This window comes from Agelaius tricolor, unplaced genomic scaffold (assembly GCF_023055355.1).
Source record: "Agelaius tricolor isolate 1412-34295 unplaced genomic scaffold, bAgeTri1.0.p SCAF_5, whole genome shotgun sequence".
Taxonomy (NCBI): domain Eukaryota; kingdom Metazoa; phylum Chordata; class Aves; order Passeriformes; family Icteridae; genus Agelaius; species Agelaius tricolor.
This window is the reverse complement of record NW_027269265.1, coordinates 41,939,903-41,953,326: the sequence shown is the minus strand read 5'-3', so window position 1 is coordinate 41,953,326 and position 13,424 is coordinate 41,939,903. Positions and strand designations below refer to the sequence as shown.

Sequence of the window (13,424 nt, the reverse complement as noted above, 5' to 3'; positions counted from 1 at the left end):
CAAATTATATACCTGCAGCAGAGACGGTACAGTTATGACAAAAGGGAGGGGGGAGATTGGGAGAGGTAATAAGGTCATTTCACCTATTCTTTATTGGATTTACATGCTTGCAATAAGCATATTAAGCCACAACAACACCCACAGCTAATGAACTAATGAGTTGTTAGCACCATCTCCTCTTGCTCACTTAGCGGCACGATGCTTTATCGCGGTCAGCCCAGCTGCCTCCCAACTCCCCTCTTCCCTTTGCCAGTGCAATTCGGCAGGAGAAGCAGCCGGACCGGTGCTCCACGAGCCCTGCTGGTGGCTGCTCCAAAGGCTTATGCTGCACCACAATACACTGAATTTAGAAGAGGCGCTTCTTGAAGAGCTACGCTTTAAGCACCTCCAGGTCACGAAGAAAACAAACCGATTTTAAACTGCTTTCAATCGTGATACAACTCAGTAAGGAGTCCAGAAAAAAACAGCAAAGAGAAGAGATGAAAAGATTTGAAGTAGAGATATGGCTCACTTAAATGGTCTTTAAATGCTGGGCTCCAATCTTGCTCAAAATTTGCAGAGGAAATGCAAAGGAGAAAGCTTCTATGGGAGAGGAGGCAAAAATGCCTGTGGTCAGTGAACACAAAACCAATGTTTGGAGACTAGGCAGGGCCCACGCCAGCTGAAACTTAATGCTTTTTCTACAGACTAAAACAAAAACAAAAAAGTAATCTAAATATTTTCAGATAGTTGTTCACCTCACAAGTACAAGAAGTTTTAATGTTTTGGACAGAAAATCAGCTTCTGTTTTAGCATAAGTGATTATGGCAGAAGCATTTGAAACTTCTGAAATAATAGATGAGTGTATATGCTCACAGACACGATATTTCTAACTGCATATATGAGAACAGGAATGGATTTCTAAATAAATACTGTCTTACTCTCTGAATAAAATCTGAAAATGTTTGTGTCATGCAGTGTTAAGAGAGCAATGAAGGCAGCAGAGACAAGAGACGTATTTGTATTTATGAAGATCTGAAGTCAAAAGGCAAAGTCAGTTAAGGTTATTTCATAAAAGAAACTAGCCCAAAGTATTTTGATATGGACACAACCTCATTCTGACAGTGACAGAACATCATAAGACTAAAGTTTTACTAATTGTATTATTTAAATAATAGTTGTATTTATGCAGAGGGTGGTAGGGACTGTCTTGAAGGACTCAGTGCTTTTTCTTATTCAGATTTGGAATTTTAAATTATTTTTACGTTTTCTCAGGGAAGACTACACATACATAGTAATGAATGTAAACAATATTGTTTCAATTTTGTCTCTGTCATATCCTAGAACTGAAAATTTAAATGCCACATAGTTTCATCATCTGTTGTGAATTTGCAGGTCCTTAATGCATTAATTTCCACAATCAGAACTCAAAGCCACCATCTTTTTGAACCATTTTAAACAAACTTGTACTACAACAGATATGAAGGGGTAAAATGTTGAGTGCTTTTTTATGCTTCAACTGTAAATGAGAACCTAAATATATTTGCTCTGTAAAGGAATACATACTAAGGTGGATGAGGTAGTGAAAACTTGCTTTTTAATAATAATTTTTTACATTCAGATCCTCAAATCAAGTTCAATAGAAAATAACACCCCAAACAATAGATGCTACGGGCTAATTCAACAGGAATATGCCATATAAATGTTTTATTATAGTCCATAAATTTAAGAGTAATCACCACAGTCACATTACTTTTTGCTGGAAGCCTATAATCTTCATATCAATTAAACACCATACAGATCATCTTCAGGAGGTAGAGATTCCTCTAAATTCATGACTGTAAGGTACAAGGCAACATAATCTGAACTTTGTTAAAACTCTTGCTACAGGTGTTATTTTACCAAAGACTGCAATCAGAGCCTTTGCTGGGAACAGCTGGCTGGACTGCTGTCAGATCCCTAAGCCCTGGAGCTGCTGCATGGTCCAGCTATTCATTTGGAGTTCTACCAGCCAGTGTCCTCAGAGCACTATCTGTCCTCATGTTTCCCTATGCAGCTACACAGCAATTAAAGCAGCTCAACACCTGTATGGGTTTTGTAATATTTATCTCTATTATTCAAACTGATCTCACAGTCCTACTTTGCTGTTTCTGCCCTCGGGGGAAACAGAATCAACCCTGTAATTCCAGAGCAGGATTTGTAACATGGTGTATTAGCATAAGCTGCTGTACAAACTGTGGCTGGATTTCACACCTACTGTGAATGAGGGGCTATGCAAAACAATGGAAAGCAAGACACAGCCTCCAATACAGCGAGTCACAATTTCATGGTTGATTTAGTGACTTTTAGTGACTCAACTCTTGCTTAATCCTTCTCAAGTTATGTGAAGAGAATGAGTCAGAAGTTGCTTGCATATTTCATCTCCATCCTTACCAGCTAAGGGCATGCAAAGCAAGCAAAAAACAAGACTGAAATTATGATGTCAATACTCACAAACAAAGCCAAAAGTAACATTGCTAATGACACAAAAGTTGCCCACTATGTGATATGGTGACCCACTTTTATTGCCCTCATCCACTGTGAATAGCAGTTGCACCAGTCCTAGCAAGGGCTTGTTGCACGTATTTCAGATTCAGGCATGCCCAAAGTGATCCATTTCTCCATGTGTACTGCACTACCGCAGTGCAGTTTTAAACCTACTTAGCAATAAAGGTAATGCAAAAGGCAGCAGCAAGGCAACACTGGTGTACTGACCCTCACTCCTGCCTGGGAATGAGCAGCTTAACAGAAAAATTTTTGGCACTAAAGGTCACAGGTAGCAAAAGACCAAATATCTGAACCACAGTCTTGACCGTACAACAATGCATTGCTTGGACAACCCATTTTGTTCCAGTTCTGCCAGTTTAAACATTTTGATCTCTAAAGCAAACTATTGCTTTATCTCTTGCAAAATGACTGCATTTCATCATCTATTGAACAATAAATCCAAAAAAATTACTGCTCGCTGAGTGCCTGCAAGTAGAAATTGAAAGCCCAAGCAAGTAAAAGTTTCCTCATTTGATGAAACTTGGGGCATCATATGTATAATGAAAAGCCATTAAAGATATTTCTTACTGTAATGCAGAGAAAGCAAGTTAATCAGAAATGGCATCAGAAGGACATAGGGTGGCAGCAGGGAAGATTCTCATTTTTGTCCTGAGGGGCAGCAACCATGCACTGGGGAGCAATTTACCAGCATAATGCAATTGCTCAATAACAGTTTTAGTAGTCTATACAGTACATAAACCTGTACACTCTTTACCCTACAGGAAAACTGGTCACAGAGAAAGCAAAAGGAACTAAGACAGATCAAAAAGTAGCTATATACACCTGCAGTAGATCAAATAAGACTATTTTTTCCTAAACTTTTTTTTATACTTACCTAAACACTGTTAATGTCAACAAGCACAGAAAAAGAGCCTGCTCCCTATAAAAGTACTAGAGTATTAGCCTAGATTTAAAGGCAGCACATATTTCCAGTACTGTTAGGGATTATGTCTAACGGATAGGGCAATGAGACAATTGAGGGGTATTGCTTTCTTTTGTCTACCAAAACAACACAATCTAACAGACTTCCAATCTGGGACAAAAGTCAGGACAATACACATTAGTTTCATCTCATATCATCTACACAAACTCCTTTTCAATGATAACATCAAATCATAAAATTGAGACTCTAGAGAACTGAAAAAAAATCCCAACAGCTCAAGTAGCTGCTTTTAAGATGTGATGTTAAAAGAAAACCAAACCACCATAGTATTACACTAGCAGTCTTCCTCAAAACACTTTTCATGTAAGAGCATATTCACAATTTGTTTCAGAAAAGGAAACAAAGCACTTGTTTTGCTTTGTAATATTAAAAATTCAAACAGTATTACACTAACAAAAGGCAATTTCCAGTCCCATTACTAGCAATGGTAAAAAGCCCATGAAACCTTAAATTCTTAATGTTTCCTAGTGTCTGTGTATTTATCCTACTAAAATCAAGTGGTACATCAGGGTCTTTTGTAGAAGATATGCTCTTCTTGCTCCAGTGACCTTTTCTCCACTGCTTCTTGTAGTGCTCACCACTAGGCTTAAATAATTAAACAGGTCTCAGCCTGAAGTGACTCCAGAAATGCACCTACATCTGAAAAGTACTATTTAGACAATAATTTGTAGAATGACTGGAGGTCAAATGTCTATTCTCATAAACTGATATCCTTATTGGAAGTACCTACTCATTTCCACTGCCCAAGGGCCTGGACAAGATCATGCAAGGAGCCTTCCAGTACACCAATTATAGTTAAACAACATGGAAAGAAAGACAACCACCAGCAACGTTCAGAAGTAAAAGATTTTAACTGTCAAAAGCTCAGGCATGGTTTCTGCTTAAAAGAAAGCACTCTCATTGTATAATAGACATTAAACTAGAACAAAATAAATTTAGGAAATAATTACTCATGTTACATTTAGAAAGGAATGTTATTTTTCTAAATATTCAGATTTAGAAAGCACATTTTGGCAAGTCATGGCTTTTCTCCTCCCTCAATAATAGCAAAATACATTTCTACCAGCAAAGTAAACATTTATGAATATCAGAGCAGTAACTTTATCCATCTCTACTTCTGCTGTATCCTCAAGGCCATGACTTTATAGGCTGTCCTGTGTTCTCCCACAGTTTCCCTTACCATATCCAAAAGCATAAAGAAAATTATGTTTTGGGGGAAGCTTGATTCCTGCTGATACCAACAAACATTTCAAGTTGGCTCATTCCTAGACAGAGACAAAGTAGGTTTATGTCACAGAGAGATAGGAGATAAGGAAGATAGTCTTCTCCATTGCCAGATCTCAGAATCTTCCATTACATTCCAGATGGAAAAATCATTGAAGTGTTCATGATTCAAAGGAAAGCTTTGATTTCAAATGGGAAAATACATTATATAAAAACAAGGGTTTTGGACAGACTTCTCCTTTTCTCCTTTCTTTCTACATTCTGCAAATATGTCTAGTAGAACATATAAATCATACAATAGCATATGAAAAATATAATGTGCAATGAGACAGGTGTGGAACTTTTATTCTCATCTAAATTAAAAGAAAGATTGTGCATCTCCACCTACTTCAGAAAAATAATATAATAAGAAGAATTAAGGCAGATTAAGAGACTCTTTTAGGCAGCTTAAGACCCTTAAGCACACACTCCCAAGCCAAGTATTTATAATACAAGAAGTCTCCTAGTTACCTCTCTCAACTGTCACTGTTGTCAGTATTGCATAAAGCTGCTTAAACTATAAAGCTGATTGTCAAGGGAATCCCGGTCTGAAGGGATCTTTTGTGGTCTGAAAGGGTTGTGACTTCTGTAAAAGGAGGGCATCGGGTTACTACAGCAAGCCTTGAATATCAATGAGAAGGGAGGAAAAGGGAAGCTCACAAGTCAGGCTAGACTCTCTCTCCCTTTACCGTTCGTCTAAATCACATGGTAGTTGCAGGGTAGGAAAGAGCCAAAGAGAACCAGGGCAATCCTTGCTCCCCGAGGCCACTTTGCTCTCCAGTAAAGAGCACGGACACTATCCTGAGGGTCACAGGGAAACAAAAACACCTCTGAGCAATGCTACCACACACAGCCCACTCCACTGCGAGCATCCCCCTGCAAATTTCAGAGTAAAAAAAAATCACATGGAATAGGTGTTATACGAAACATGAAGAGCAGAAAGAAACATGTTTACTTCCTGATGACAGGTTGCATGTATCCAGCCATACATACTCAGCCATATTCCTCTGCATATTCTAGAGCCGATAAAATAAAGCCATCAATTTTTTAGTTTCTGAAGATGGTCAAAGTTTTCACACTTCTGGCATATATTTTTCACAGAAGACCTGACTCATTATGTAAAAACTGCCTTTGTCAAATATTCTGAGGTCTAGTTCATGATCTCCAGATATCATAACCTTTTCTTTTCCAGTAATGAAAATATCTACCCATTCAGTTCTATTACACAATACAAACTTTCAATGTATTGGTCACTTGATTTGAAGCCATTTCTGGATACTTAGCTTCTTGCATACCTACTTAGTAAATTACCTCCTCTGTGTGCCTCAGTTTACTTCCCATTTTTAAATTCAACTGATCTTAACTATTTTTACTTAATGAGAGGAATGATTGCATATCTGAACAGATAAAGAACATGACTTTAATATTACAACTCAATTGCAATACAATAACTGAAGAGTCTTTGTAGAGGTAGCACTTCCATGAAGTTGTGTTCTGACTTGTGTTTAATTTTTACTTAATATATTCTTCCTTTATTTAAAGAACTGCAGCTCAAGTTTCCTAGACAAATCCAAGCCTTAAGTTTTCAAGGCTTTTTTTCAAGAAAGTTCCAAATCTCTTATGGAGTTTTCATAACACCACTCGTGCTATTAGCCTTATTCAAAATAAAAATGGAGACTTGAGACCTGACTAATTTCTGAAGCATATGCTTGAAAATTTAAAAGAACACTCTACAACCCATTTTCTCTCAGCCAAACTGCCAAAATACATTTTGCATGCAAAATTAAAACTTTCTTCCACATGCAGTCTGAACAATGCAATCGCTATTTCTATTCTTAAATAGGAAACTACTTTTGCCTTAGAGGTAAATCTCTGAGTTCATCTTATTTCACCCTTTTTCTCTCCAGTTTTTCCTATTGAACTTTCTGCTTTTCAGAAGGCAGCTACTCTTGCAGGTTTTAAGTAGGAAGATCATTTCATTTCAACATGCATAATTTTCTTCCTGAAATAACCAAGAGTATTGTGAAGATTTACAGGTTTACATGAAATGCACCCCTATGAGACACTCCAGAGAAAATGAAAAATAGATTGAAACAAAAGGAGCTCCAACATGAGAGCCTCTCTTGAAAGGTTTAACCCTCAGAACATTCACCTTCGCTTTGTCCCTTCAACTAGTAACTACTAACTATGCTTTCAAGAATGTTTAACTGATGAGCAGTAAGTGGTGAGGGGGAAATCACACAGACAAAGAGGTGCCATCCCTAGATTTACATAATCATACCAGAATGAAGTCTTCAATGTATTAAATAAGCTAGTGATGCACCACAGCCAGTATAGAAGCATTGCTGTTCTTTCTCATATGCAAATTTATTGCTGGGTCACCAGAAAAGACAGTAAAGTTTATACACTGGTAGACAAATTTCAAAGAGTGAGCAAAGAGTCTATAAAATACATGCCCACTCCTTGACAGCCCCATGTTGCATTTTCTCCTACAACTAAACAAGAGTAAGGAGAGGGCCTCTAATGCTCCCACGGGAAGTTAAATGAAATTAAGCAAACATTTCCTTAAGAGTGTTACTACCCTCCCACTGCATTCACCATCTTTCCTTCATACCAAATCAGCTGTTTCAGAGAAGTTAAACAGAGGCTGACATAAGTCTGTTCTTACTTTTGTAAGCAGGACAGACAATGGGACTAGAACATATTCTGTAGTTACTAGTACATGCTGGACTTCATGGGTCCTTGACATAAATTTAACCTACCAAAACAAGATCTAAAAACACCAAAGAGATTGGAATGGGCCTCACGGAAAAATCTGCTGGCTACAGGTCACAAGCTCAATGGTATCTAAAAAATGCATGAAGAGAAGCCCTTTACATCTGCAGTTATGAGCTTCATTGAGGCACATTTTTGTTTTATACCTTTCTGTTCACCTCCGCAAGGCACAGAATACAAAGAATACTTACCACTGATGGCCAGTTGAGTAAAGAAATTTTGGCAAATTACAAAACACCTGTCTGTGCAAAAAGTTTCTTCAATATGCACTGGGAAGAGACCTAGATTTCTTGGTACAGTTCTGCCTCTGCAGTATCTGTTCTGAGAAAGTCTCCAGTTTCTGAAGAAATCTCTGCCCACCATCCTCCCCCAGGATCAATAGGATTCTACCTTATGTAACCACTCTAAGTTTGGCAGCAAGAGCTCTTACACAGCAGCATCTTGCAGATTGTGAGAACACCAAAACGCTAAGTTTCCTCCTTGGCAATATGAAATGGCTGTTGAAACTCAGCATTCCACTGGGTCATTTGATCTTCACTTTGAGAATTTCACCATCACTACTTGAGCAGTCTGAGAAGTAACAACCTCTGGAAGCAGATTCCCACCTGTATATATACACCATGCTCTCAACGCTACTCTTTTGGGCCACTCCTCCTGAAAGCCACAATGTCTAAATAAACATGCTCTCATTTTTAAAATTTTTGTTATATAACTCAAAAGTACATACACTTCCACACTAATTTGAAAAAATATAAGGAACTCTTACTATTAAAAGATGCCTCCTTAGCTACCTCAATCTGTGAGAAGACAAATAAATAGCATCACAATGGGTGTCTTCCCTAAACAACTCAATTAACTGTCTTTTTAACAAGCTAAAGAATTAAACAAATCTCCCAAATAAACTTCACTTTCACACTTCCAACTAGGAATACTGAAATTAGTTTTAGAAATTACAATTAATTTGGATTAGATTCAAGACTCTTAAGCAGCATATTACCTACCATGTTTGCTTGCTAGCTTAGGAAAAGGAATTTTGGTGACTCCTTCACTCCTAAACCTTATCCTTTGACACAGAATGAAAAGAAATGGGAAGGAGAGTAAAAGAGAAGGTGGGAAGGGGGTGGGGGGATGTGGAATGTAATTTACTTCTTTCACCTAACTTGTCAATTCAAGGGATGTATTTGTAAATTCATTTTTCTTCAAGTGGAAAAAAAAGTAAATTTTACTTACTATTAATTCTTTTAAAGAGTTAAGAACCCAAAGTCCACCTGCATGAATTTCAAGTGATCAGAGTATTTGTCAAAGTAGTACACCATTATAAGCAATATGTTCCTGAAAAACTACTCTTTTCTGCCTCCTTATTTCAAAACCAGGCCAGTGTCATCACCTTAGTGTAAGATAATATTACAGACCAACACAGGGAGTCAGCAATCAAAATGATGGTTTCTGCCTTCCCACAGAACTGGTTCTTTTGGTTTAAGTCCTGGAATTGCTGGTAGATCTCTCTTCCATCCTCCCCTTACTTCTATGCCACTGCACTGCTTCAAGATTGCCTTACCAGTTGTCAGTCCAGCTTGTTCCAGAAGAAAGAAAGAATTCATGTGTAAAGTACCCTGGTCTTAGAAACACAGAAACATGTGCTGGAGAAAGTTAGTGCCTGGTTGGCTGACTTCAGCAACAAGAAAAGGAAGCTGCTCAATTAACTGGAACTAAGTGAAAAAGAAATTTCTATCATCTTCCACTTATTCTTACAATAACATTTAGACAATTCAGTTCATGAGAACCTCATTGTACCCATATTCCTACTGAGACACTTTACCTATGACACACTTACTGCAAGATCTTTGCAGGCCTTCCCATCAAATTCCAGCAAGATGCACAGAGCACAGTGGATTGAGCTCACACAGGCAGTCAAAGAGTACAGGAAGAAAGCATTTTACATATTAGGTGAGACTGAAGGCATATGGGGCATTACACTATGAAATAAAATTTAAATTCAAGGATCATTAAAATGAAACAAAATTCCTTTTATAGATTTGACTACTGGTTTGGGTTTTTAAAAACAAAAAACCCCAACATGGTCCAACTGGTGCTAAAGCCTGTTTCCACATAAAACCTGCTAAAACTGAGTATTATAAATTTCCACTCTTACCATGAGAATAACAAAAGTACTAGAAAATTAATTTGATTCTATAATAACATGTTATGTTAGATACAATATCACATATAAGAGATACCAAAATAACAAGTGTGACAGTATAATTAAGAAATCAGAAGCAAAATTCCAGTAAAGTTCTAATGAAAATCTAAGCCAACACAACCGGGGGAACATGGGAAGAGAAGCACAAGGTTTCCTCTTCAGTGAGCCTGTTAAAATGCCAAATAACCAGCATTTGCTTTAGTCCACAATATAAGGAGATAATGGAAAAGCATGACTACATAAAAACAGATGATTAATAGCAGCTGGACACTATAAAGAGTGATGACATACTTCTTTTCCAGCATACAGGCTACTGGTCTTCCACTCAGTTTGAGGCAACACGACTAAATTTTATTCCATGTATCAGAATATACAGAAATGGAAGTGAAGAATGCATTTCGCATTTCTGTCTTTTTTGCCAGAACATGAAAGTTTCATCTCCAACCAGAACATTTGTCCCCTGCTTTCATCCAGTCAACATCTCTGCTTTGATAGTCTCATTCAGTACTTCAATTCTAAAACCAGGGTAAGGCTCTAAAAATCATGAGTTGTCATCTCTTCTCACACACACTTTTTTTTGGCCCTCATCACAGAGTCTGTTCCCCATAGTTAAAACACAGCTTATTGCCTGGTGAAGTAAGATTCTGATGCAGCATGCATTTGGGGCTTGAGCAAAGTACAACATGGGAAAACTGTGGAAAACTGCATCCTGCCCAGAAAGATCTGGTTGTCATAATCATATACAGTAAATGCACATGCAACACAGAAGCATCACTTCCAGAAAATGAGGGGAAACACACCTATAACCAGTTCTCCTTTCTTCCTTAATCCATCTTTAAAGCTATTATGCAAAACCAGTGGGAAATAGAGGGACTGACTGACAGGATGCAATAATATAAAGTGATTTGATTACTCTGAAGCAGAGCCTTTTCATTAAGTTTTTAGCTTTACAACACAGGATCTATTACAAGGGTCATTATACTTCTTTGTACCAAACAGATCATCCTATCTAACGTGCCTTTGTATTTACAAATCTGATGTAATTCCGCTTTTCTTTGCATACACACATAGAAGCACCTGAACATCTGATTACTCAGTAGAACTCTATGTTGATCCCTGTCTTTTTACAGTACATATCCAGCTATGCAGTATTTCAAAGAGATGCTGTATTGTTCAATATTAGCCATTCATAGTCATTTAATTGAAAAGGCATGAGTACCTAGCAATTGCACTTGGAGAATGAAGCATCTTTGAAATGTATTTACAGATTTGTTTACCTCCTTGGGAATGCTAAGTACTATCAGTGCAGCAATAAAAAAAAAAGACTCAACTACAAGAGCTCTGATTCTATTGTAGTGCAATGGTATTTTATTTATATTATTTAATGAAACAATGGGAAAGGCTAAAGCAGTCATACTGTTACAGTAGAAACTGCATTGTGGAAGGGGGTGCAGGGGGAGGCAAAGTGCCAGGCTTAAATACTGAGTAGCACCAGAGCAATACAACTGATAGATCTCCAGAAATTCTGGAGTGCAATGAACCATGCTGGATGAAGCATTTACTTTTATCACCTGAGTGCTTAGTAGCACCCCCATCCCAAAAATTAATGGCCCACAAAAACCCATTTGTGATTGGCACTTTATACCATAAGAGTTATTACTGCTTGGTCCTGCATATTGCATAAATTCTGTAGCCAAAAAAAAAAAAAAAAAAGAAAGCGGCATTCAAAAGGTTAATGAGAAGCAAACAGACGAACTTCATGTAAGTGGATGCACAAACCCACAAATTTCTATTCTGCTACCTTCTTCAGCTAACAGCAGCAGAAACAGCTTTGTACTTACATATTCATCATTCCAGAGCTGACTGAAATGCAGAAAAAACTAGACAAGATTTATGAAAATATGGAGGCTTCTATTGAAGATACTCTACGAGCTATATATTTCTTGCCCATTCAAGATACTTCCCAAATATTTTAGCTTGTTTAATAAAAAGATTTCTCTTCCTAGAAATTCTAATACCTTTGAAATAAAAGGAGCTTTATAGTGCTATTTAACTAACATTTTCCAGGAGCCCTATAGATTATTATTTTGCAAGCATTTTTACTGTGCAAATGGCAGGGGAAGGAGGAAAAAAAAAGCAGAAAAGGAAGTAAAAAGGGGATGCAAATTACAAGCACAGACTTCACAAACACCATACCCTGTATGCACCCAGTATTAACGTTTTAGCCTTTTTCCCCTACTTTAAGCAAGCAGGAAACAAACAAGGAAACAGAAGGGGTAGACAATCCCCTGGACTTACCTTTAGTACAGTTCCTCTATAAACTTCTCAGAAAGAAATTTAAATTCCTCCAAGTGGATGTGATTCTTAAAGCTTTTTTCTTTCTCGAGTCACCCAGAAGCAAAACAATTAGTTTTCAGAGGTTCCATTTACTGCTCTTCCATCCCCAGCAAAATGCATCCAGGAGACTATGCCAAAAGTAAGCCCAGAACTCAAAGGCAATTGGAAAGGGAGCATAGGGGGTTGCTGAAGGACCAGATTGTGAAATTCAGTAGCTTGAGCACAGAAATATCCTACTGTACAATATACCTGGCTTCTTGCTCACCAAAAAACTGTAGTGCAAACTGTCAGTAGTAGCCTCCAATAGCTGCTGTGTGTGCTGCAGATGGTATGTCTCACTGTTACCTTCCCAGATGGGTAGAGGATTCAGAGAGCAGCAAAACCAGGGGGTCGCCTCCAAACCAGGTGGATTGCCAGCCACTCATTCACTCAGTCCAATTAATCAAGACAAGAACAGCTCAGTCACCGGAGGTATCTCCTTCCAGGGTGCACAGGATTATGGCAAGGTTATTAATCTTGCTTTGCTGCATCCCCCCCACCCCCTACATTCAGCAGCCTGCACCGAGATGATTGCCAGCTCTGTCTCTGTCCCTGTTCTACTGCATTTTGCTCAGCCCTCTGTTGCTGCAAGTGAAACACAGAGGAGGGAGGAATACTAATAAGGTGGTTAGCTACAGTTTCTTTAAGGCATTCTACATACTGCGTGCGTGTGTGTGTGTATGTGCATGCGTGTGTGCATTTTCCATGGGGCAATCTGGATTTCTTGGCAGCTGAAATAGGACTTGTTTCTACATCAAAGTCTGAATTAATCTGGATTATCACCTAATGAATACCGGAGCCAGCAATTGTATTTTACTTAGGATAAGAGGAGGGCACTAAACAGTCTAGAAGATTAGGACAGCAGCAATGGTTATAGGGGGAGGGAGTGGGGGGTTGGTAGTGTAGAAACCACACTACAGCCAGAAGAGCATAATCAGTTCAAAAATTTGTTCCAAACAGATAATTTTAGCAATATTTTAAAAGTCATTCTTATATCCTGAACCAGTTGGGATTTTAAAATCAGCACTTTATTATCCATCTTTAGATTAGGCAGTGATATGCAGAGTCAAGTAAATATTTTTAGAAAAGAAAAGACATCTAGCAGGAAAAGAAAAAATTAGAATGTCAGTGGAGGCAGACATCCAGCACTGCATTTACGAAGGTGCTTGAAATTCCCTCCTTTAGTGAGAATTGTTTTGCCAAAACCTTTCACTTATGAAATGAGTTTAGAGTTCTCAGTCCAAGAACCAAAACAGATTTTCCTTTTATTGCCTAAATAACTGACCTGCATTGGTTCACTAA

General features: G+C 38.0%; 1 protein-coding gene across 6 annotated transcripts in view; it reads right to left on the bottom strand.

The window, feature by feature from the left end:
- LRRC4C (leucine rich repeat containing 4C) overlaps positions 1 to 12,857 on the bottom strand; it is a 484,651-nt gene extending 471,794 nt beyond the window's left edge. For 3 of the 6 annotated variants that reach the window (XM_071427590.1, XM_071427587.1, XM_071427593.1), the window contains exon 1: positions 12,045 to 12,695. The gene's annotated coding sequence lies outside the window, so the exon portion shown is untranslated. Of the gene's footprint in view, positions 1 to 12,044 lie in introns of all 6 variants that reach the window. The other 3 variants (XM_071427596.1, XM_071427599.1, XR_011679279.1) reach the window with 2 other exon arrangements.
- Between the last annotated feature and the right edge of the window lie 567 nt (positions 12,858 to 13,424).